This window comes from Tamandua tetradactyla, chromosome 19, assembly GCF_023851605.1.
Source record: "Tamandua tetradactyla isolate mTamTet1 chromosome 19, mTamTet1.pri, whole genome shotgun sequence".
Lineage (NCBI taxonomy): Eukaryota > Metazoa > Chordata > Mammalia > Pilosa > Myrmecophagidae > Tamandua > Tamandua tetradactyla.
Window position 1 is genome coordinate 61,731,816 of NC_135345.1, and position 24,519 is coordinate 61,756,334.

At 33.9% G+C, this 24,519-nt stretch overlaps 1 long non-coding RNA gene across 1 annotated transcript in view; it reads left to right on the forward strand.

Annotated features, from left to right (window-relative positions):
- Window positions 1-24,519, forward strand: part of LOC143663654 (uncharacterized) — a 55,814-nt gene that overhangs the window by 14,982 nt on the left and 16,313 nt on the right. Inside the window, exon 2 of the long non-coding RNA XR_013166094.1 lies at window positions 6,934-7,119. This is a non-coding gene — a long non-coding RNA (uncharacterized LOC143663654). The remainder of the gene's footprint in view (window positions 1-6,933; window positions 7,120-24,519) is intronic.

Sequence of the window (24,519 nt, forward strand, 5' to 3'; positions counted from 1 at the left end):
CTTAGCAAATGCAACATGCATTCTAGCTTCTAAACTTGCTTGCCTTAGGTCCATCTGCTATGATGGTAGTGTGCCCATTCAAAAGATGATCTACCAGGTTCCATTGGACAGAGGTAGTAACCAAAAGCAAGTTAGAAAGGAAGTTTGCTTTACATGTGTATGAGCACATTAAAAAAATGCAGCTGATCCTTGAACATACCAGATCTTAGCTGTGAACACCGAAGATAAAGGATAACATTTGATCAGCATAAGCAACTGCTTTCAATAGACTAGTATGCAGTTTGTTCTCCTGTGTAATTCACAGGTCTCTTTCATTAAAACTCCAGGAATTAGCTACTGATTCTTTAGTGCATCACTTTATAGTTTAAGAGTAGTAGGCCGTGTGATAGTTTGGAGGCTTTATGGACCCAGAAAAGTAAGTTTTCAAGTTAATCCATTCCTGTGGGTGTAGACCTATTGTTGGTGGGACCTTTTAATTAGGCTCTTTCAATTGAGATGTGATCCACTTCATTCAAGATGGGTCTTAATCCCCTTACTGGCATTCTTTTTAAGAGGATAAAAGCCATAGAAAAGCGAGAACAAAAGCCAGAGAATCTCACAGTAAAAGCCCTAGAGAAGCTGAGGGAAGAAGCCACTGAAGCCAGAAGCTGGAAGCAATGAAACCCAGGGGAGAAAAACAAGCAGACATGGCTTTGTATCTTGATGTCTTTCAGAAGAGACCAAATTTGCCAGTGGCCCATCTTCGGGGGAAGGTATCATCGTGTTGATGCCATAATTTGGACATTTCATGGCCTTAGAAATGTAAACTTCTGAGCTAATAAATCTCCATTGTTAAAAGCCAGTCCATTTTTTATATATAGCAGTTTGTCAGCTTTAGTAAACCAAACAATCTGTGTGAAAGGTAAATTAATGTAGCCAAGGAAACGTTAATCTGTGAAATTAGTATGGGTATGGAAAGTAACGGAGAACTCAGCAATCACTGTCTTCTATGATTGTATTCAAATGCTTGGTTATTCTACATTTCTTAGAACGACCATCTTGCTATTCATAATTATATTATTTCCTCATCTTATTCTTCTTTCATATGAGATAATAGGAATTCCACCACCATAGATGCATTTCCCAATTTCTAATAAAAGTAGTTTTATTGGAGAAGGTACAATGTGGCTGAGAAGTAACCACCATCCGCCTTTCTCATGTAAAAAAACAAAATAGATTCTTTACTGTACCTGGAAAGAATTAGGTAGGTATCTTATTATCAGAAATAAGCTATTATTTTTGGGTTTGCCTGGTCATCAGAATTATATTTCATTAACAGACTATCAATTACTGCCAAATTGCAGCTTATTCCTATCAAACCACTCATTTGTTTAAGTTATTTGTGGCTTAACTGTTGGCTATAAAGTTCATCAGGATATCTTAGTACACCAACGATACTGTGACTTTCAGATTTACAGAAATGCACCTCCCACACTCTCACTATCTGGCTCCTGTTCATCATTAAGAAAACTTCTCACCTGTGTAGGCTTCTTTCATTATATCACTGCATCCCATTCATTTTCTTCATAGCACTGATTATGTTGGGTATATATTTATTTATTTGTTTACTTGTTAATTATCTGTTGCCTCCAGTAGATTTTAACTTATATAAAGGCAGGACTATTATTTTTTTTTAATTCATCAATGTATGTGTAGAATCTAATCTAGTGTCTTGTGTTTGATAATTATTTTTAATGAATACATAAATGAATGTATTTTTATTACATTAAGAGGCTTTAATAAGGCTCTCTCCTTTCAATGTTCAAAAGCTTTCTATTAATGAAGGTCATTAGTTGTAGAAAAAAAGATTCTGCTCTAGTGGTTTTAAACAGAAGAATATTTATTACAGCCTTTTAGTTACCTTGAAGAATATCCAGGAAGTTCAGGTAATTAGCTTGTATTTAAATGACCAAAGTTAGCCACCAACCAGCAAATATGCACAACACTACCACCAGAGACTTCACTGATGCTACCACCTTCTCTTTGAAAGGCATGAAAAGCAAAGTTTTGGATACTAGAATCTTCTCAACAGATATTGCAAAAATAAAAGGCCTCCCTGCCTATATTTCTCAAAACAATAACCACAACAATGAGCTTTTGTCTGTCAATGTTAACTTTTGTCTTCCCAGTCTCATATGAGTGTGTCTATTTAGTGGAAGCAAATATCATACAGAATCCTAGATGAATTGGATCCCAATCTAGAATCTAGATTCTTAGTGCCCAATTTAAAGAAAGTAAAGCTACCAGTTAGAGAAGTAGGATTCAATGAGCAAATCTACAGTAGATTCCACAGGCTCTGGAGGAAGAAATTGTGATGCAATAAAAAAATGGAAAAAAAGCCAGTGTAGCTGAAGCTCAATATGGGTAAGTGTGCATTCTATGAACTTTCTCATTTGATTCTTACTACAACTCCAAGTCAAATAATATTGGCTGCCTTACCTAACAAATGAAATAATAAGGCAAACAAAATATTACATAACTATTATGTTACAGACTTGAGATTTCAAACCTATCTATTTGATTCTAAAACTGAGTACCAAAAAGTTTTCCTGTACATCTTTCACTATTATCACCAAATATTAACAGTTCAAACATTTGACAATTGCTTCTATATTATGCAGAAAAATAGGGACAGCTATAAGTCTTAGGACATTAATATCTTCATTTTTTTTCCTAACATTAGTCCTTGTTTTCCAGTCCTTTAGTTGCCCTTTATTTTAGTATATAGATTTTTTTAATCACCATTATTGTCCATTTGTAAAACCTTGAGTGATCCCACATGATTCAAGAAAATGCGTTGTCAGTGTGAGTTCATCTTGTGGGCAACAGTCCAAAAGTATGCTGTTGGTCTAGTTAAACTCAGTCATGCATAATTTACTAGATAATCACTCGTGCCCTAATCAATAACTCTATCTACCTGCTCTCTAATCCAGCTCAAGAACTATGGGACTAAACATGCTCTAGACTCAAGAGTACCCCTTGGCAAAATTGAAATCTATGTTATCTTTTCTTCTCTCTTTACCCAGTCATCCTTCCCTGAACACAAGCTGTTGTTCTCATAAAATTTAAGGCAGAAAAGGATATGAAAGGCAATTTTTCACCTCCTCTCTAATGATGTGAGGAAACTGAAACTTGTGATGAATAACTGACTGACCTATCGCCATTTTATAATTAATGGAAAGAGCAAAGCTGACAACCCATGTCTAGGTCATGCTGATTCCAATTCCACTGAAAATGCCCCCTCATCCTTCTCTGAAATGCTCACAGGACTGGCTGTAAGTCCTGGACAGTTCTATGATGCAGGACATTAATTAAAACAAAAAGCAAAATAAAAAAATTCTACCTGCCAGTGTATAGGTTCTAGGCATTCCATTTAGTACCAGCAAAAGAGAGAAATATTTACCTTTAAAGTAGCCTGTAATACTAAAACCTCACCAACTTGCTAGTCTAGCTCCAGTAGTAAACAGCTCTTTTCTTAGGCAAGTTAAATTCAACTCTCTGGGCCTTAAAATTAAATTATATTCAATACAAGAAATTGAAGTTGATGACCTCTAAATTGCCTTCTGGCTTGAAAAATTCACAAAGCAGTACTACCTCTGTTATATAATCTAAAAGAATGACTTCAATGGTGGCAAAATCAGGACATTTAATGTATGACAATATTTTGTCCAAGTTTGGCCAGGACAATCTTGTGTAACACTTGTTCTCCCCATGTCATTAAGTAATTCCACTTTCAAAATTATTCAGATTTGGAAGATGGATTGTGAATATAACTCTATACATGGAGGAGAGGTCAACAATGGATCAAGTTGATAGAAATAGTGTATATGTATATTACATAATATACACATTATAAATAGGATGTGTAAATTGCTAATTACTAGACACAAAACAAGAATATGGGGTAAATAATATCAGAATAAAAGAGCAACCATTATGTCTTAGACTCTTTCTACATCATACCACTCCAGGAGTGCAGTGTAATTGCTAAGAGAATAAGCTCTGGAGTCAGATCGTTGGGTTCAAATTTAGCTCTAACCTTCCTTTATGTGTTATCTACCAAAAATCTCAGTTTCTTCTCTTCACCTTAAAAAAGTGGAGATAGTTGTGAGAATAGCTTGATGTAAGACCTAAATGAACCTATTTCTCTCAGAAAAAAATGAGAAGAAAATACTTAAGTGGAAAATTTCTGAACAAGTGCTTCAAACAGTATCTGATAAATAGTAGCTGCTCAATAAATATTAGATATCATTATTCCCAAAACAAGTATATGTAGTAGATGATACTACACTTTACTCTTCTGAGATTTCTAGGTGGTTTAAAATTTTGCTTAAAAAATTATATGTTTTCCTTCTTTTGATTTTTGACGCACCCAGTTGTTTCTTGTCATGAGATTTTCAGATACCGCCATTGTCTCAATTGGCATTTTTTCAAGTTTTCAGATGGTTACCCCATTACCCTGAAGGTCTAGGTTTAAATGCCCCTTCTTCAGAAAAGCACTAACTTATCTACCAATATTAGATGATGTGCCATAAACCCTAAATCCTATTCTTTTCTATCTTACCATTACTTTCTTCATCTTCATCACATAAGTGGCAATATTTAGTTATATTTATTTGCTTGTTTGCCAGTTTAATGTCCATTGTCTCCACTGACTATAAGCTCTTAGAGGGGAAGGCACATGCAGTTTTTTCATCAAGGTGTATCAAGAATTGAACAGAGAACCTAAAACATATTTAAACATTTTAATGAAATTGCTAAACGAGTTTGGCTATGCATTTGTTTGGTGAATGAACAGTTAGTAGGTTACCAACACAAGATTTACAGTTGTGTCTACTTGCTCCAAACTCTACGTGCATTCATTACCATTCATTACACTGCAACTGGGTAGTAAATAATTCATTCAAAACGTCCAATGGAACAAAATGGAAATAATCTCAAAGCTAGATATCTTAAAAAACATTTCCTTGCCATTCCAAAAAAAAATGCAGTCTCAAGCCCAGGGCAAGAAATATCAATATTAAGTTTAATTGAATGAAGATGCCATTTTCTCTGGTCAAAACCAGTTACCTTCTGGTTCAGGTACTTCAGTTTTCTAGGCTGCTGAAGCAAATAGCATGAAATGGGTCAAGTTAAACAATGAAAATTTATTTGTCACAGTTTTGAGGCTGGGAAAATGTCCATATTAGGGCATCATCAAGATATTGATCTCTTCCCAAAGGCTATGGAATTCTGAGGTTTGGTGATACTTGGTTCCTCTATCACATTGCAAAGGCACATGGTGGCTTCTTCTGGTTTCTCTCTTCTCTTACAGGTTCTGTAAATTTCCAGCCTCTTGCTTCCTGTAGCTTTCTTTCTGTCTATTTGAATTTGGAGGGAATCCAGTAATAGAGTTAAGATCCATTCTGATTCAGTTGGGTCACACATTATCTGAAGCATCCTCATCAAAAGGTCCTACTTACAATCAGTTCACACCCACAGAAATATATTAAATTTAGAAATATATTTTTCTAAAGTACAGACATCCTCAGTTCAGGAGAACTGTGTATCCATTTATAAGACTGTATCTTCCTGGATTTCAATTTCTCACTGTTTATAGCTAATCTATTTTTATTAATAGAAATAAAAAGATTTGGAGGCAAAGAAATGACTAATGTGTAAGAACCAAAGGGGATTCTGCACATATGTGCATTTGTCATAAGTGTCCATGAATAAACTAAAGAAAACAAATATTACTAAATTCGGTTGAAGTCTTCAAACCTATAAAAAGAATGTTGTTGTGAATTAAAGCTTTTCTTTGTGTTATTTGGATTCATTTATATTAGATTAAGAACACAAAGTCAACATAAATATTGCATTCATATAATTCAAGAGTCATTGCTAAAGGGAAGATTAAAATGAACTAAGGCATTTCTATCTGAGAAAAAACAATATCCAATGCCTAAGCAATACATGAGATGATCATGATTCTATCTATTTTTAGCAAAAGTTACTTCCATTTCTTTATTTTCCAGTAGCCAGTCTACAGCCTAGTTTCATACTCTCACAGGGACTGGGGTTCGTTAAATAAAGATTTAATTAGATAACACAGATGAGTTCAGTGTTTAAGAAAATTTATTTCTATGTTTTCTCTAATTCTCCATATCATATTTGGTTTTGATCTTTGTATCTTTGAATGCTATGAATTTTATATTTGAAACAGGTAACTGAATAAAATTTAAACCAAAAATAATTAAATCCTTGAAATTATCTTTTCTCCTCCTGCTGTTGCATGAATCACACCCTGGAAGAAACATCATTGGCAGGATGGGAGGATTAGCGAGAGAGACCGTTTAGTCAGTTTTCCCATTAACAGGCAGGCCAGTTGAAATTACTCCCCAGACTTAATTTGGCCGGCAGCCAGAGGGTTGATACCATTAATAGAGAAAACATCTGTTTGCCCTAATGTGTTAGTTTACGGTGCTTGGAGGCTATCAACATGAGCCCCTGTGCACAGGTATTATGAAAGGAGCAGATCATCTTTTTTTCATTTGGAAGTCAAGAATAGTTAGAAGAATCTTGTTTCATAGTCCCCATATTAAGCTATGCTCAGACCCTGAAGATAAAGAATTACACACAGACCAGAGACCACACATTGCTTTCATTAATTTCAAGTAGGTATTTCACTTCCTTCGGCCCTGAGTGAAATCAGGAGACTTTATCATCTTACACAATAGACTAAAATGAAGCACTTAATAAGAAAAAAAAACATTTATACTCCACGTAGTTAATTAGCAAATTCAACAAAATCACATATTGTGTACTTCTGTGGCTTTTCTGAAATAACCTTTCAAAACATCAGCCTGAAATTCTTTTGCATCTAAAAGAGAAATCTCTGATTTACATGTTTTACAGATGTCATGTCAAATTCACTGATGATACTAAAATGCCATCAAGGGAAACAGATGAAGCCTCTGAACATTTTTAAATGTGTGAGGAAGAGACACAGAGGTGGGGCTTATCTTCAAAAACCTGAAAATAACATGTTCACCGAAGTTCTTATGAAGGTCATGATGTGATCAAACTCCTGTACTACCTTGGGTAATTATGCAAAGCTTCATAAATAATTATTGGGCACTGAAGTATAAGGAAAACAAGTTTGAGTTTACATGGAGAAGGTCATTACTTAAATGTAGACAGTCTCGTTGCTTTGTGGGATAGGCTAATGAAAAATGTACTTGCTCACCACAGCAAGAATCAGGGCATGAACTAAAGTCATAAAACTTTTATGGAGCCTCTCCACAGATACCACATTGCTTGCTTTGCCTTTACTCTTTGCAGTACACTTGATAGGAAAAAGCTAAGTGCAGTACCAACATTTCAAAAGGATTGCTCAAACTTAAATTATTTTGCTTTAGGGCCCAAGCAAAGAGTCCTGACAGCTTTACTGGCTGCAGGTTGGCGGGAGGTAAAGGAACACTTCACGTAGTGTTGCAAGTACGAAGTATAAATCAGGTTTCATAAATATGCCCATTTGGTGTACTCAATTGACTGTAAAATAATTATGCTCTGCTGTGTAATTGTTGTGCTGTGGAAGAAAGCAGGACTTCTAAATATTTAACAGAAAATGATTATGCAACCTGAATAGAAACTGTATTTTCCCCCACCATCTTCTGTAGCATAACAAAAGCATTTTATAACAATTTCATCTCATATCTATAGGGCGCAAGGCTGATTAGGTATTAGTTTTTTTTTTCTTATTTCCTGTTCTTTCAGACTTGTGTCTATTTGTCCTCTTGCCTGCCCCATTTTAGATCCAAAGCATAAATGTAGCACATTTCGTTGAAAAATGCCAGGAGTTTCTTTTACCCAAGAAGACATTTTACAGATTCAACTAAATGCTTACTTGCCAGGTTGGGAAATCAAATATACATTACCTAAAATAATTTGTTTCACCTTTTCCTTTTATTTAATTTTAATACCTTGCTGTATATTTGGTACTTTATTTCAAAAATAAAGTATAAAGTATAAAAATAAAGAATATATTCTCATCTGGACAATTTTGAATATATTAATGATAGAAGCATTTCAGATACACTTTGAAATGTATAGCCAATGGTATGGCAGCACTCCTCCTGTGTCATGGTAGAAAATGGTATTTTTATTCTTTTCTTGATATTTCTGTTGAGCCTAGAAAAAAAAATACATGGAAAAATAAGTGAGAGCTTTCAATTATAATATCTTTTAAAGGCTTGTGTTTTTCTCTGTAAATAAAATAAACAAGTGCTCATTCATTATATGATATTTGGAAAACACATATAAACAAACAGGACATATTATCCATAATCCTATTTAACACTTCTATTGACCAAATGTGTATTTTAATTAGAATATTCTTTCCCACATCAAATCATCAGAGTTCCAAATACTTGCCAGTTAGTACGTGAAAATGCTATGCGGGACACCAAGCAATGATCTGAATGTGAACAGCGATGCAGCATGATTCAGTTCATAAATTGTACTGCCACTGTATTTAAGTCCCTTCATGAGAAATACTTAATTTTGCCACCTTTCATACGTAAATTGTTCATTCATTTAAAAATAGTTTTCCTAAACGTAGAAAAGAAAATTAGAAAAATTATAACAGTGAGCTCTTCAGTCCATCTTTGTTAATTCTCTTTTTAAAAAGCTGGTATGTCTCCAGCTTGAATTGATTAACTCTATTTTGTGATCTCTTTGTAACTTGCCACTAGTCACAGCCAATCTAATTCATAAAATCTCAGGGCCTTGGCATTTAATTACACATATACATAAAACTTATCTCCCTACTTTTACTCACTCAATTAGCTAAGTAAAGCTTTGTAGTAGCTGCAAAGCTATGGAATATGTAAGGTGAAACTATTGTGCTATCTCGAAGTTTCTTCAAAGACCATGACAATCATTCAGGTTGGTGCTTTGAAGTTTATCTTTTTTTAAATCTCCTTTTAATACTAAGGGGGCAAACATTTCAGTCTATTTTTCTTTAATCTGAGTCAAAATGGCTTCCTGTTCCCATGCTGTCCTCATTTGTGGTTCTAGAAAATTATTTTAATTAAGAGATGCATATTGCTATATTGGAATATCAAACACTGAACTTCAAGGGGTGGGAGTGACCATTCTCAGATAAATATAAAATATAAAAACTGAATCTGGTCAGATTCAAAAGTGCATTCACCTACCCCTCAGCACTCCTAAATTCTCATATATTTACAAAGAAGGATGTTCTAATTTTCCCCATAGCATCAATTACTTTCTAACATACTATGTAATTTATTCTCTTACCTTATTTATTTTGTGCCCTAAAAAATAGATGTGTGATTCATGAATGCAAGGATTTGGTCATTGTTGCTGACTGATGATGTATGATTAGCACTAGGGTATCACTTGGCACTTGGTAGCCCTCAATAAATATTATGTGACTCCGAATGATTTAATGAATTGTTTAACACATGAGTTGTTAAACTTTTCCTACAAATGAAAACATATAGATATATATCTTAGGTTTTAGAAACCACAAATGGTTTCTGTCACAAATTTTTCTTTAAAAATGTGAAAAATATTCTTGACTGGCAGACTCAGCAAAAATAGAATGCAAGCTAGATTTGGCCCAAAGGCCATAGCTTGCCAACCTTTGTCTAATTTGATGGAGAGGTAAAACAGTAGAAAAGCTCAAAAAAAATGGTTCAATCTAAAATTGTTTGTATTTAATACTGCACTGAGTTGGTAATTGTGTTGTGTCCAACTTCGTTCAACTATAGAGAAAATTCATGGAGAATGCAGTCAGGATGACTGGGAAATTATTTATTTTGGCAAACTACATCCTTCCCATTCCCCAGACTGGAAATTGCTGTTCCACCAGTCTCTTAAAATGGATCAATACTAGGATGATATTTGGTCCTAAAAAGTTTTTGTAGATTGTGAACCCTACTTGAGAAACTGGAATGATATGGACTCTCTCACCAAAAAGACTTACATATGTACATGATTTTGCTCACAGGTTTTATGAGTTCATGAAGTCAATGGGTCTGATATTAAAAATTCTTTCTCTCCTATCTCTGGTTCACATTTGTCTTTGTGTTTATAATAGAATACAAAGGTTCACTTTAAATGGCCTTTCCTTCCATCTTATTGTTACCTGTCATAGTGAAGAATGTCAAAGAACTTTAATGAAACATGGCACCTAGATTTTTCAGAAAAACATTTAGAAGTAGACTTCGCCTGGAATACAATTTCAAGGAGATAATGTCTCTAATAATCAGTGTTGGACTGTCAAACGAGGTACCAAGGTTGCTATGCTAAACAGTTGGTCAGGAAGAGAGACAACTGTTATCACCTCCAGGGCAGAGTTCTTAGTGCACGGAGAGTAGAAAGAACATAGCAGTGCCTGCTGCCAGTAAGAGAAGTCCTGGAATTCCACCTCACTCTATGCTTTACCAAAAACACAACTCACAGGGGGACTAGACAGAAAAGCATTTTACTCACATTGAAAAGGAAAATGGTCAGCTTCACTAGTGGGTGTCAGTCCCCCATGGCCAGTGAGCTAAGCTGGGAGCAGCTTTGCAGTTTGTGCTGTAATAGAGGGACCTCCCTCCCTCTCCTCCAGGAACAGAGATACCTGCAAAAGCGATCTGGGTATCATTAAACGGACATGCTTGAGCCAGACTGTCTTCAGTGAATGGTTGCATATGCTGGAAACAAAAGGGAAAAGAATGTGCTGGAAGTTGTTATATATTTCTAGGCACACCAGAGAAGAGTGTCAGCCCACATTTATCATCCATCCTAGAAGACAAACTAACACAGTTAGCACAGGGTTTATTTGTGGGTCACAGGGAAAGACAGTAGTCTGTGCTCAGACTATGCCTTACCACAACCAGGATTTCGTTGTAACAAGGAAACATTTTTTTTTAGCTGTTTCTGTTTGTTGTATTTTAGTAGCCAACTCCAAAGCATGCTTATATTCCTCTAGGTAGGTAAAATCCCATTATTTCATCTTGGAAATTGAAAGTCTTATTGTAAGAAAAAATGAAAGCATTATAAATCTGTTTTCTTTGCATTCATTTCTTTACTGTTGTCACCAGGAAATCTAGGAACTGGATTTTTCTTTTTTTCTTCTTCCTAACATGAACCATTACAATTCCATCCAAGAATATTCTATAAAAAGGTATGCAAATATAGCCATATCACATGTCCCTGGGATGTCAGTGTCAAATTCAGATCTACAACATGTGACATCACCTACAGCTGCAACTCTTGACTATAGGGTTAGGACATGGGCATGCCACACTAGTAATAGGAATGCCGCCAAATATGATACTGATAATTTAAAGTATTGATTTACTTTGTAAATAATATTAAAAATAAAATTTTTCATCATTATCCCTACACACATTAGTACTATTTTTCACTGGCAATTAGCTGCACATTTATGAATGAGCAGGAAAGAGTGAGCTTCAGTGGGAGATTGAATGTCCTTCTTTGTAAATCTATTGGAGCATATTTGTCATGAGATCATCATCTGCCAAGTGTGTTGTTGCAGAAAAAATAAATAGTGAGAACCGATGAACTAAAGAAATTATCTTTCCTTGTAGAAAATATAAACTCAGTGTCCTTATTAACAAAAATTGCTGCACATTTTCACTAAGATTAATGAGCATCCTGTTTAATAATTCTCAGAGACTTAACAGGCAAATCAACTGCTTAAGCTCAAGAAAACATAAGCTGAAAATTGTTCTGCTGCCCGGTTAATCACAGTCTACTTACTCAGGCTGCTTGAGAGGAAATGAAGATAAAGTTGAGTCAAAGCACAGCCAGGATTAACAATATCAAGGTCATATTCACACGTGTGGAAATGGCTGAAGTTACCAAAGAAGAAAAACTATTGCAGAACTAGGATAATGATGATCTTTTAAATGGAAATGAATCGTTTACCAAAAAAAAAAGAAAATTTGATTTGCCTGTTTGATAATTCATAAACCTCGTTGCCCTTTCAGAAGGCAGCTCTTATTCTTGTTTTGTCACATTTTTGGATAAAGAAAAACCAAATGTATTCCATTATCCAAATACTAGATAACATTAGCAGATCAGAGCTTGAGATGCATAGTAACGGGAGGCACAGTAAATTATGGATAGAGGGGTTTGAACAGCTTAAGTTTTCTCTCTTCCAAATATAATAAATTTCTTAAGATCAGACACCATATAACATGAAGTTAATAAAGTAGAAAATGACACTATTTACCTTCATCAAATAATATGTCAAGGAGTTTATAGCCTAGCTCCTTGGAAATCCATCTTATTTAGCCTGCCGTTTTGTGTAACATTTTAATAGTCAGAAGGTAATGGAGAACTTAAAGCATGTTATGCCAAGAAAAGTTTCAAAAATCCCTTTCATTTTATTTACTGACTTCTTATCTAATATCATTCTTATTGTTTCTGAAGGTGGAAGCTATCAAGGTTATAACAATTAACATATAGAATTGGGCAATTGGAGGTGGCAGACTGTTACATAGTAAATCATAGCTGAAACCACCAATGGAGGGGATAATCGTCAAGATAGCTCCCTAACTATGAGATGTCATTTGCCTCAGGTCTATCGAAATTACTGCACAACCCCCAAGAACGCAGGTTGAAGGTCATATTTCAAAGAATGTCAGTTTGTTTGAACACAAAAGGAAAATATTTGCCATTCCAAATCATATTAATAATCCACTTAGTCTGGCATTCTTCCTACAGTAGTGGTGAGTTTGAACCTATAGAATTGTAGAATGCAAAGGGTTAAACAATGTAAATTGCAGACTATAGTTAGTAGTGCAATTATAATATTGTTCCATCAATTGCAACAAAGGTACCACACTAATGCAAAATGTTAATAATGAGGAAACTGTGTGTGTGAGGCAAAGTAAATGGGAACTCTAGTGTGTGGATGATTTTTCTATAAACATGCACTGTTCTAATTAAAACCAAAAAAAAGGAGATTGGGGAAGGTCAAGAAATCTTTGTAATCCTTTTCCACCATTTGTCATAGAAGATTGAATTCCATCTAAACTCTGTAAGGGAAAGACGAATTCATTGTTCCTATCTTGAATCAAGAACTATTTCTTGTTTTATCTGGCATTGCTACTGACAGCAACAATAACAAGCTAAAGAAGCAAAAACAAGCACAAAAGCAAGTAAACTTCTCTTGGGATTAATTGTATAATGTTAAATAAATGTGAAAAAACTCCTCCAGTCAACAAATATTTTAAATATTCTTTAGCATTCATGTGGCATTTTTAAACTTACGAAACTTCAGTGTTTGTGTTCTTTGCTAGTTAATCATCATTACGTGCCCATGTGGTAAATGTTTTTTAGTGTCAGTTTTATAAGTGCAGACATGAAGTCTCAAAAAGACTCAGGGAAATATTTACAGGTAGATGATGTTGTGGCAGGTTCATTTGTACTACATCGTAAAACTTAAGGATTGGATTAATAGTCACATGATGACTTCCCAGTAAGTGTTTATCCTTGGTATGGTGGAACAATTCTTGATGTGACCAATTCACTGCTACCTTAATACAATTCATTCAGCCTTTTGACAAAGACGAGTTTTGTCAAAAGTTATGTTAGTTTTTCTTTATTTTGAACTGGATCTACCCCTAATTTTAATGTTGAATCTTGGTTTGATATACAAGTATGAACTTGCTTTTAAATAATAAGATTGCTTTCAAATGTTTAAACTGTCCAGGTTTAGTGAAATAATCAGGAATTTTCTGTTCAGATTTATTTTAATGTCATAATTTTTTGGACCTCCTTTTGATGTTATGCATCTCAATTAAGGTCTGCCATTGTTATCTAGTACTTGTCTGATGGAATATATTTTGTTTTTCTTTATCTTAAAATGTGATAAAATAATACTAAAATATTCCTTCATACAAATAAAAGGATTACATGGAATGGACAGCTAAATAGATCATTGAACACCTTAGGACATAAAGTATTATATTACGAATTATTTTGAATGTTCCTGAATACTGTTGCTTAGTTTTCCTCTCTTCTTCCAGATGTGTCTACATTCCTGAATTTGATAGTTATCATTGCTTCATGATTTTACTTTATACTTATTTATCTGTAAACAATAGATAGTATTTTTGAATGTTTTTTAAAAAGTATATAAAGTCCACCACATATTATAATCACTTGCTTTATTGATCTAATAATATATTGGGAGATTCATTCATACTATAAATATACTGTTTTATATACCTGTAGTTCACTCCTTTTCACTTCGTATCACATTCAATTTTTCCATCGTTTTATAATTGATATATGGCATACATACTGAAAACTACACAAATCATAATTTACAGCTTAATGAATTTGTTCAAAGAGAAAATATCCTTGTAACAAGCACCCTGATCAATAATCACACCCCAGAAGCACTTCTTGTGTGCTCTCCTGTCACTTCTCCTACAGTGACATCCACTATCCTGGCTTCTATCACTAAAATGCAATGTTACCTGGTTTGAATGTCACATAGGTAAAATAATATTATATATATATATATATATATATATATATATACACACACCTTTGTTTCTTCTTTTGTAAAAACCTGTAAGAATCATCTTCATTATTTCTTATAATTGAAGATTGTTCATTATCTGAATAATTTCTCAGAAATGACTAATTCTTTATGACCACAAGTATCTTGTTTTCTTTTTAATAAATGTCATAAAGGAAAGATATTTTTGGGAGTATAGAAATCAAGTGATTGAAAAGTCTATAATTAAAGCTTCACATCATCCAAGGTTGTATTACCATATCAGCTATATGAATTAAATCGGTCTTTTCTTTGCTTGTTCCCTCTATGGGGTTTCGTATTATTATTATTATTATTATTATTTTAGTTTATCTTTAAAGTAAAGAAATCTCATTAGTGTATGTTCAGATTGGTACTTTTGTTTGTTAATCCCACCCATCAACTAAAGGATAAATAATTTTTTTTTTGCTATTCTTTGATGTTTTCTTCTATTACTCCTTTATTGACCATCTCCTACTTGATCACACTCTTTCTAAAGAAATAATTCAATAATTAATCACCTGGCCCTCAGTCCAATGTTTCCTGACTTTTCCTTTAATTTTTTTATTTTATCTCCTTTTTCAAGTTACATTATTTCTTCCTCTGCTTAATTTCTTTGTGTTTCAAAAATATTAGCTTCATTATTCCCTACTTCTGTCAAGTTTTTCAATTCAGAAATTATATTTTGTAATTATATTTTTTATATTTTGCATTAGAAAATCTTATTTTCTGAAATTTATTATTTTTCTGATATGAGTCATGAGTCAAATATAACTGAGAATAAATTTTACAATTCTTTTTTTTTAATTTTCCTCTTTTGTTTCAATGGAAGGCATGCTTGGTTGGTCTCCCTCTTTTTTTTTTTTTTTTTTTATTACCTGCTTTTCTTTACCCATTTCTAGGCCTAAATTGAGATATAGGTTGTTTAGTACTGATAAATAGAAAGAGCTTTCTCAACAATTTTGTAAGTCATATTTTAATTACTGACTATACAAGATCAGAATTCAGTTTTCTCATGCACCTCCAAGTCAACATATCCCACCCAAACTTAACTCCCTTTACCTATCACCCAAGGCAGGAATCTGGGAGTTACAGGACATCCTCATCCCTCAGTTTATCAGTAACCTAGTGTTACTGATATATATATATATATATATATATATATATATATATATATATATATATATTTAACTTCAATTATTTTCCTTCTTCATCTAAATCTCCATCCCTTACTGCCTTTACTCAGGCTTTCACTCCTTCTCACTTAAATTCTTTTACACATGTCTCTTAATTGCTTACCTCCTTTCCTGGCAATTACCATTTATCTGCTCTCTCCTCACTGTTTCTCAAGCATCTTATGTTCAGAGATAGCTTAAGGGCTAGTGAAGCAACATATGTCACACCTGAGACTCTTAAGCTCTTTGGCTTGGAAATAAAAAAAAAGCTGGCCAGGATTCATGCATCACTTCACCTATCTTTGGGTTCTAATATAATGTCACTAATTAGGAAATTTATTTTTTCCTTTTTAATGTTTCCATTGAGAATATGATTAATGTATTGAAGGCAGATTTTATATTTTCAGTTAGTTTACCATTATTCTTTCCTCCAATACACTGTGTATGCTAAATCTTTCTTTTTATCCATTTATCTCCACCATGACTGTAGACGAGTCTTGAGTACAAACTTCGTTTTCCATTTTTAACTCTGCAGTTTAGTTGATTATCATGAATAACTATATAAAAAAAATGCACTAACTTGAAATTGTCAGTGATCCAGGTGCCATTTCCTTTCTTACCAATTCCCTCACACCAAAATATAAATAAAAGCCAACTTCCAAGGATATCTTTTATACAGGTATTCTTTCTTACAAAACCTCTGGCATATATATACGTGTTTGAGTAATCAGACCTGCCCATTCTAATCACATGTTAAACCAGACAGGTAAAATTTAATGTTTTAAAGTAAAGAATCTGGTATTAGTTTAATCTCCAATGCACTAATTATTTATGATAATCTCCAAATAAAATAATAAACCTTTGTTCTTTTAAGATTTTGTTTTAATCCATTAACCTTAAATTTCTTCTACTTGTTTTTCCATTGCTCTAAATTGTTTTTAATTCCCTGTTGTCCCTGTTTTTAAATTAACCTTTATAATGTTCATGAATTTAAATTCTTTCCAGTTAGAGTTTGCTTAGCTTTAGGAGTTTATTTAAATTAGTAGAAATTAGCAATGTTCCTAGACATTGGAAATGATTAGGGACAATAGTGAGTTGTTCTCTCATATAGGAGAAGATGATGAATAAAATTGTAGATAGAAGTTTAAACAAAAAGTGAAGTAATTATTACTGAGGGGTCTATGAAACAGATTTTAAGAAAATTGATGCTGTAAACTCGTTAAGATTATGGAGAATTTAGTAGGTTGGAAGACAAAGTTTTCTGGAAATATGAAAACATGCTAGAGTTTGCACAAATTGAAAATTCTTTTCCTAAAGAATGTGATCCCCACAAAAGTCTTGAAAGATTTCTGTTGCCTCCAGCTTCTCAGTACCCCATCATGTGTGTATCATGCACACACTCTCACAATGAATTTTCAACTCCAGTTTCAATTCACATATTTTAAAACTGATCTAGCAGAGGTCACCTCTTACCTCTCTTATTCTCATTATTCTTTACCTTCTTATTAAGGTCTTTGCTACATCTGACATTTTTATCTTCTCTCTACCTTCTTGAATTCTCCTTTCTTTGATATCCATAGCACTAATTTTGCCTTTTCTGATTCTCTTTATAATTTTTTTATTCCTGCTTTGCTGTCAGTTATCACTTTCATTGACTTATCTATTTCTTCCACGTCCATAATACTTGTTTTCATTAATATGCCATCCTTAATTCCTCTTTTTCCTCATTGAATATTCTTTCACTGTAAGAGATCTTCTCTGACTTCAACTGCCATAGCTTTGCTAGAGGCCCCTTTTTTACAAAACACATTACTGTATTTAAACTGTCCATGAATTCTCAGCCAAATGACTCCCAGACATCTCCAGGTAAACAAATCCAAAATTGAATTTTCCATTTCTCCTCTTCTCTTTAGAGGCATTGCAGTATGGTGGTTAAGAGTTTGAATTCGTAACAGCTAGACTTTGCCCATGCTAACTCTACTACTTTCTAGTGAGTTTTTAAATTTCTGGTCCTTATTTTATATTGTAAAGGAAGAAAACAATAATGCTAATTTCATAAAAAAGAATTTTTTGTTCAATAAACTAATACATGTAGGTTGATTAGCACAGTACATATTAGGTGCTTAATAAAAAGAACCATTTTCCTCTTCATTGTTTAATTGTTGACTTCTATTTTTCAATGAAAACCATCAATATCTGTTCATTTGCCCAAGTTAGTAACCTTGAAGCAATCTTACCCACTTTCCTTTCACTCGCAATCGGTAAATGTCAAAAGATTAAGTTTCAACATTCAGCCTTTTCTTCTCAATAGCTTTGATTAGAGGGCTACACATAAATCACTGAGTAGCTTGAGAGAAGGGATAATGGCTTTACTTTAATGATAATAACATTTCCTTCCTTATATTATCTACATGTAAAACAAATTTCATATTTGTTTCAGCTTTAATCTTGTGTTTTCCAATCACTTTAGGGCCACTTAAGTGGTTTATGATCTGTAATCAAATTAGCCTTTCATTACTCAGTTTGAAAATACTTATTCCCAAGTGGTAGTAATTATTAAAGACATACAGAACACTACACTTGTCTATTCAGTGTTCACTAAGTACCCTGGCTTTCTGTCAGTCAACTGGAATAAACATCAAAGCTAAAGAGACATGAACGCATAGAAATGTAATAGCTTTAAAGGATTGCTGATTAAGAATTAAATAAGTTTATATTTGCTGATAAACTGGTTTTATTCATTATAAAGCATGAACTGCTTTCTCTGCAATAGTGAGAAAGTTGTGTTCAAATTTTCAAAGTCTCCAACCATATTTCTTGACATGGGAAGGTTTTACTCAGATCTATACTGCTATTTAGGATGGTCCCAAACTTATATAAAGGTGGGGTTGGTCAGGTCCTTTGTGAAAATATTGGCTAAATTGTACTTGTTTCATAGACCTGTGGTTTTTACTGTCATTGAAGCTTGAAGGTTTACATGGAAATGGATTTCTACTTTTTGTCTACATAGTACTAAAATTGTGGCTATGGTGGAATTTATTGTAAAAGTCTAGATGTTATCAATAAAGAAAAACTAAGGGAAATTATAAAATGATTACTATACTGAAGGGAATCACATGTATTCTCTATGGATAAGGCTTTAGGCTAGCATATTTGCTCTATTTTGTTCTGTTATTGTTTTTGCTTTGTTTTTTTTTGCAAACTATTGGATTTATAATGAAATGGACTAAAAATAACCTCTAGAGAGACCAACTAACACTCTGATGGAACATCAGAATATAGAGGGACTTTGATGGGTTTTCTCATTTAAGGAACTTCAGCTTTGCAATTCAAAGAATCATTAGTTGGACGAAAGATTTGAGTAAGTTCACAGGAAACACTATGAAAATCAAATGAAAATGACAGCTAAATTAACAACAGATTCAAATGGTATATATTTTTCCAGTAGTTAAAGGTACAGGAATATTGTAATACGGGAATTAGAAGATTAAAAAAATCATTTCCAGACTACTTTATTATCTGTATACATTCCTTAATTTCTCCTACAGTTTTGGTGCAACTACTTAGGAAAACTGCCGATGTCTACTAAAATTAAACAAACATATGCTCTATCAACCCACTAAATTCCACTGTAGCTAGATACCCAACATAAATGTATGTATATGATTAACAAGAATAATGAATATACAAAAATGTTCATAGAAGCACTACTCATAAAAGTCAAAAGTTGAAAACAACCAAAATGTTCATTAACACCACAAAGATAAGTAGCTTGTGATATATTGATAAATGAATATTACAGATAATCAACTGAACTAACTATTTACTACTGAAACATGGGTAAATTAATAAAATGAGTTTTTGCTGGTAAAGGGAAGAACTAAGTCATATGACAAGATACATTGTATGATTCCACTATATAAATGTAATAACCAGAAAAATTAATGCATAGTATTGGAAATTAAGATAGAGATACTTCTAGACACATAACAGGAGCTTCTAGTGATCTGGAAATATATTAAGTCTTGATCAGGATATTGAATATACAAATGTATTTACTTTGTGAAAATTCATTGAGCTGCATATTTCTGATTTGTGGACTTCTGTATATTGTGTGTTATAAATCAACAGCTAACTGTCTGCAGAGAGATTTCAGGCCATGGGGCAGAAAGTGGAACCAAGGGAAAGTCTGGTATTATCTTTGACTTGCCAATGCCAAGAAAAGCCAAGTTGGTTAGAGTCTAAAGAGTAGAGTACTGGACAGTAAAGTACTGGGCAGAAAAAGAAACCCACAGATTGACCTAAATGCCTCTTAAGTAAATAAATGAGCATGAATTAACCTATGTGTGTGAAGAAACTAGAGGAAACAGTCCCCAGGTCTTACACATGACTGAAAGTAGGAGATGCTTCCACCAGTCACAATGGAATTGATGTGATATTGGGTAAGCCACAGCAGCTTCTAGCTTCAGGAGTGGATTAAAATTAATCCCAGACTAAATAAAGTTCTGGTTCTGCCTATCACAAAACTAGACAAGTAAATTAAACATAACCAAGACCAAAGTTCAAAATATTTATAGAAATACAAAATCCCATACCAAATAAGGTAAAATTTACAGTGTCTGCATGGTAGTTTGAAGCTGTTATGTACCTTAGAAAAAACATATTCTTTTAATCCATTACTGTTGATGTGATTGGGTCCTTTTGATTAGGTTATATCAGTTGAGATATGGCCCTCATCATTCAAGGTGAGTCTTAATCTTCTTACTGGAGTCTTTGATAAGAGGATAATAAGTGGGGTGCTGCTATTTGCAAATATAAAAAATGCTGTAACACCTTTTTAAGTGAATAGAAGGAAGATTCTGCCATAATTTTGAGGAGCTTGATGGAAAAGGCCTAGAATGCTTTGAGAGACTATTGTTAGAATTATGGATGTTAAAGGTACTTCTGATGAACTCTTTGACAAAAATGATGAGTATGTCATTGCAAACTGGAAGAAAGGTGATCCCTGTTTAATGAGGCAGAGAATTTGGCCAAGTTGAGTCTTGATTATTAGGTGGAAGAGAGAATTTTAAAGTGACAAGCTTGAATATTTAGCTTAGGTGATTTTCAAACTAAATGCGGAAGAAAGAGCCTGGCTTCTTCTCATAGTTTTAGTAAAATATGAGAGGAAAGGGATAAGCTGAGAAATGAACACTTGGGCACAAAGAAACCAGCAATTGATAGTTTAGAAAATTCTGAGCTTCTATAAAGTGAATCTCCAAAAAATAGTGTCCCATATGAGGATTTAACTGAATATGGAACCGGTCATGCATTTCAATGCAAGTAAGGGTTGGAAATGCAGATATCTAGAAAAGATTTCTGGAAAGTCCTACTGTCTGATGGTTGGGACCTCTGTGCACAGCATGCAAAACCAGCAAGGATATTGTGAGTTCTGTATGAATGGCAGCCTGAACTGAAAAGGACTAAAAGGAACAGATTGGAGGAAAACGACTTCAAAGGCAGACCCACGGAAGCTGAGATCTGGAGTGAAGACAACTCAGCCCAGCAGGCCCACATTTGTGCACAGAAAGGGTGAGTTTTCCCACGGTTTCTCAAGGGTGGGCCTTCTGCCCCATTGCTCAGGAAAATTATTAGTACTCCAGGGTTCTCAGATGTCTGGGAGATTAGAAAGAGTCTGGGCTCCATCCCACTGTTCTAAGGGAGCTGAGTATACTCGCCTGAGATTGGCAACCATACAGCCACCACACCACTCTTCTGAGTGAGTTAACCCTGCGCACTGGAGATGGTGGCCAGTCAGTCACACCATACTTGAGCAAGGTGGAGCAGAGAGCATAGCCTTCTTCCCAGTGCTTGAGGTTGGAGTCTTCACCCCAGTGTTTGGAGAAAGCATGGATACTGCATAAACTCTTGCAAAGGGTGGGGCTGCAGATCTATCAAATCCTGAGAACAAGACATTATTCTGTAGATGACTTTCAGACTTTAAAATCTAATGTATTGGAGGTGTGAGGGTAGTTTAGTGGTAGAATTCTTACCTGACATGTGGGAGAAAAAGGTTCAATTCCTGGCCCATGAACTTCCCAAACAAAGAAGGAAGCAAATAAATGGAAAACAAAACAAACCAAACTTCAGCTGCAATAAGGGGGAACTCATATGGAAAGAGAATAAAATGTGACCCCCACCATACAGCATACAAAAACAAAAAATCAAATGTACTATGCACTGCAGGCTTTTGGAAGTGTTTGGAATCCATTCATCTTATTTTCCTTTTAATTTGTCCCTACTGTGCAATGGGAATTTTACTCTGACTGTCCCTCCTTTGCATTGGAAGCAGATAACTTATTCTAAGTTTCAAAGGCATTCAGTTGGATGAGAATTATGCCCCAGGACTGAATATATTTGTAACTGATTTGATGAGATTTCGTACTTAATATTGATAATGAAATGATTTAAGGCTTTTGTGATATTGTGTTGGAATGAATGCATTTTGCATACAGAAGAATAGTTCTTTTGGGCATCTAGAAAGTGGAGTGTGATGTTTTGAAGCTGTTATGTACAACAGAAAAATCATGTTCTTTTAATCTACTATTATGAGTATAGACTTAATGTGGGTGGGACATCTTAATAGGCTATTTCAGTTGAGATGTGACACACAGCATTCAAAGTAGGTCTTAATCTGCTTATTGGAGTCTTTGATAAGAGGATAAGTACCATGCAGGAAAAAAGATAGTAAAAGCCACAGAAGCTATGAGAGACAGAAGCTAAAAGAGAGAAACACACATAAGCTCAGGGAGGAAGCCACTGAAGCCAGAAGCTGAAAGCAACAAAACCTGGAAGAGAAGGACTAGCTGAGGTTGTCATATATCATCCCATGTGACAGAGGTGTTCTGAATTGCCAGCAGCTTTTCTTTGGGGAGAAGGTGTCATCTTATTAATGCCTTAATTTGGACATTTTTCACAGCCTAAGAACTGTAAACTTGTAAGCTAATAAATCCACATAATAAAAGACTTGTGGTATATTGCATTTCATTAACTTTAAAAAACCCAAACATCTGACATCCAATTAAAAAAAAATTACCATGCCTACAGAGAAGCAGGGGAAAAAAATGACTCCAAATAAAGAGGAAAAACAATCAATTTGAAATAGAGAAATATCACAGAAGTTAGAATTGGCAAAAAAGGAAATGAAAACAGTTATTATACTTACTTTCTATATGTTCAAAAAGCTAGAGAATAAATTGTGCACATTAGGTAGCAACATAGAAGATATTAAAAGGTGCAAATTGAAATTCTAGATATGAAAATTACAGTGTTTAAGATGAAAAATATACTGCAAAGGAATAATGGCAAAGAAAATATTAGTGAAAATAAAGACATAATAAAATAAAGTATCCAAATGAAATACAGAAGAAAAAGGCAAAAAGCTGAACAGATATCAGGGAGCTGTGGGAAATTTTCAAGTAGCCTAGTACACGTGAAATTGAAGCCAGAAAGAGAAGAGGAGGACAAATATTATTTGATAAAATAAGGTTGAAAACAAGGGAATTAGTGAATAAAATGAAATAAAAATCATCCAGATTTAAAAAAAAGGAGCACCACATTTGCAGATATGGTCTTATATATAGAAAATCCCTCAGGAGTCCACAAGAAAAGTATAAGAGCAAGTAAATTAGTTCATCAAGGTGGCAGCATAGGAGATTAATATAGAAAGAATCAATTATATTTCTTATTCATATCCATGAGGAATCAAAAATAAAATTAAGAAAGCATTTCCATTCACAATAGCATCAAAAATAATAAAATACTTAGAATAAACTTAACAAAAATGCAAAACCTAAACTCTGAAAATTACAAAACATTATTAAATGAAATTTTAAAGGTATTACATTAATGGAAAGATAAACTATGTGTATGGGTGGACTACTTAATATTACTTAAATGACAGTACTCTTCCAAACTGTTCTACAGATTAGAAACTACCCCTATCAAAATCTAAGCTGATGGGAGGGCCACGGTGGCTCAGCAGGCAGAGTTCTCATCTGCCATGCTGGACACCTGGGTTCGTTTCCCAGTGTCTGCCTATGTAAAAAAAAAAAAAGAAAAAAAAAATCCAAGTTGACTTCTTCAGAGAAATTGACAAGGTAATCCTAAAATTCACATGGAAATCCAAGGAACTCAGAAGAACCAAAAGAAACTTAAAAAGAACAAATTTGAAGGACTCATGCATCTTGATTTCAGAAGGTATGCAAAACCACAGTAATCAAGAGATTATGGTTTTGTTCTAAAAACAGATACCTAGTTCAATGGGTTAGAATTTAGACCCCAGAAATAAACCCATATATCTCATGGTCAACCAATGCTCAACAAGGAAGCCAATACTGGTCAATGGGAAAAAAACAGTGTTTTTCAACAAGTGTTGGGAAAATTTGATAACCACATACAAAAGAATGAGGTAGACTCTACCTCATAACGTATGCAAAAATTAATTCAGGGCGGTGCAACGGTGGCTCAGTGGCAGAATTCTCATCTGCCATGCTGGAGACCTAGATTCTATTCCCGGGGCCTGTCCATGCAAAATAATAATAATAATAATAATAACTCAAAATGAATCAAAATCCAAAATGTAAGAATAGAAACAAAAAAAAAATCACATGAAAGTGCTGAAACAATAAAATTCAGAAGAAAATAAGAGGTAAATCTTCATGGTCTTGGCCTTGGAAAAGGTTCTTAGTAAAG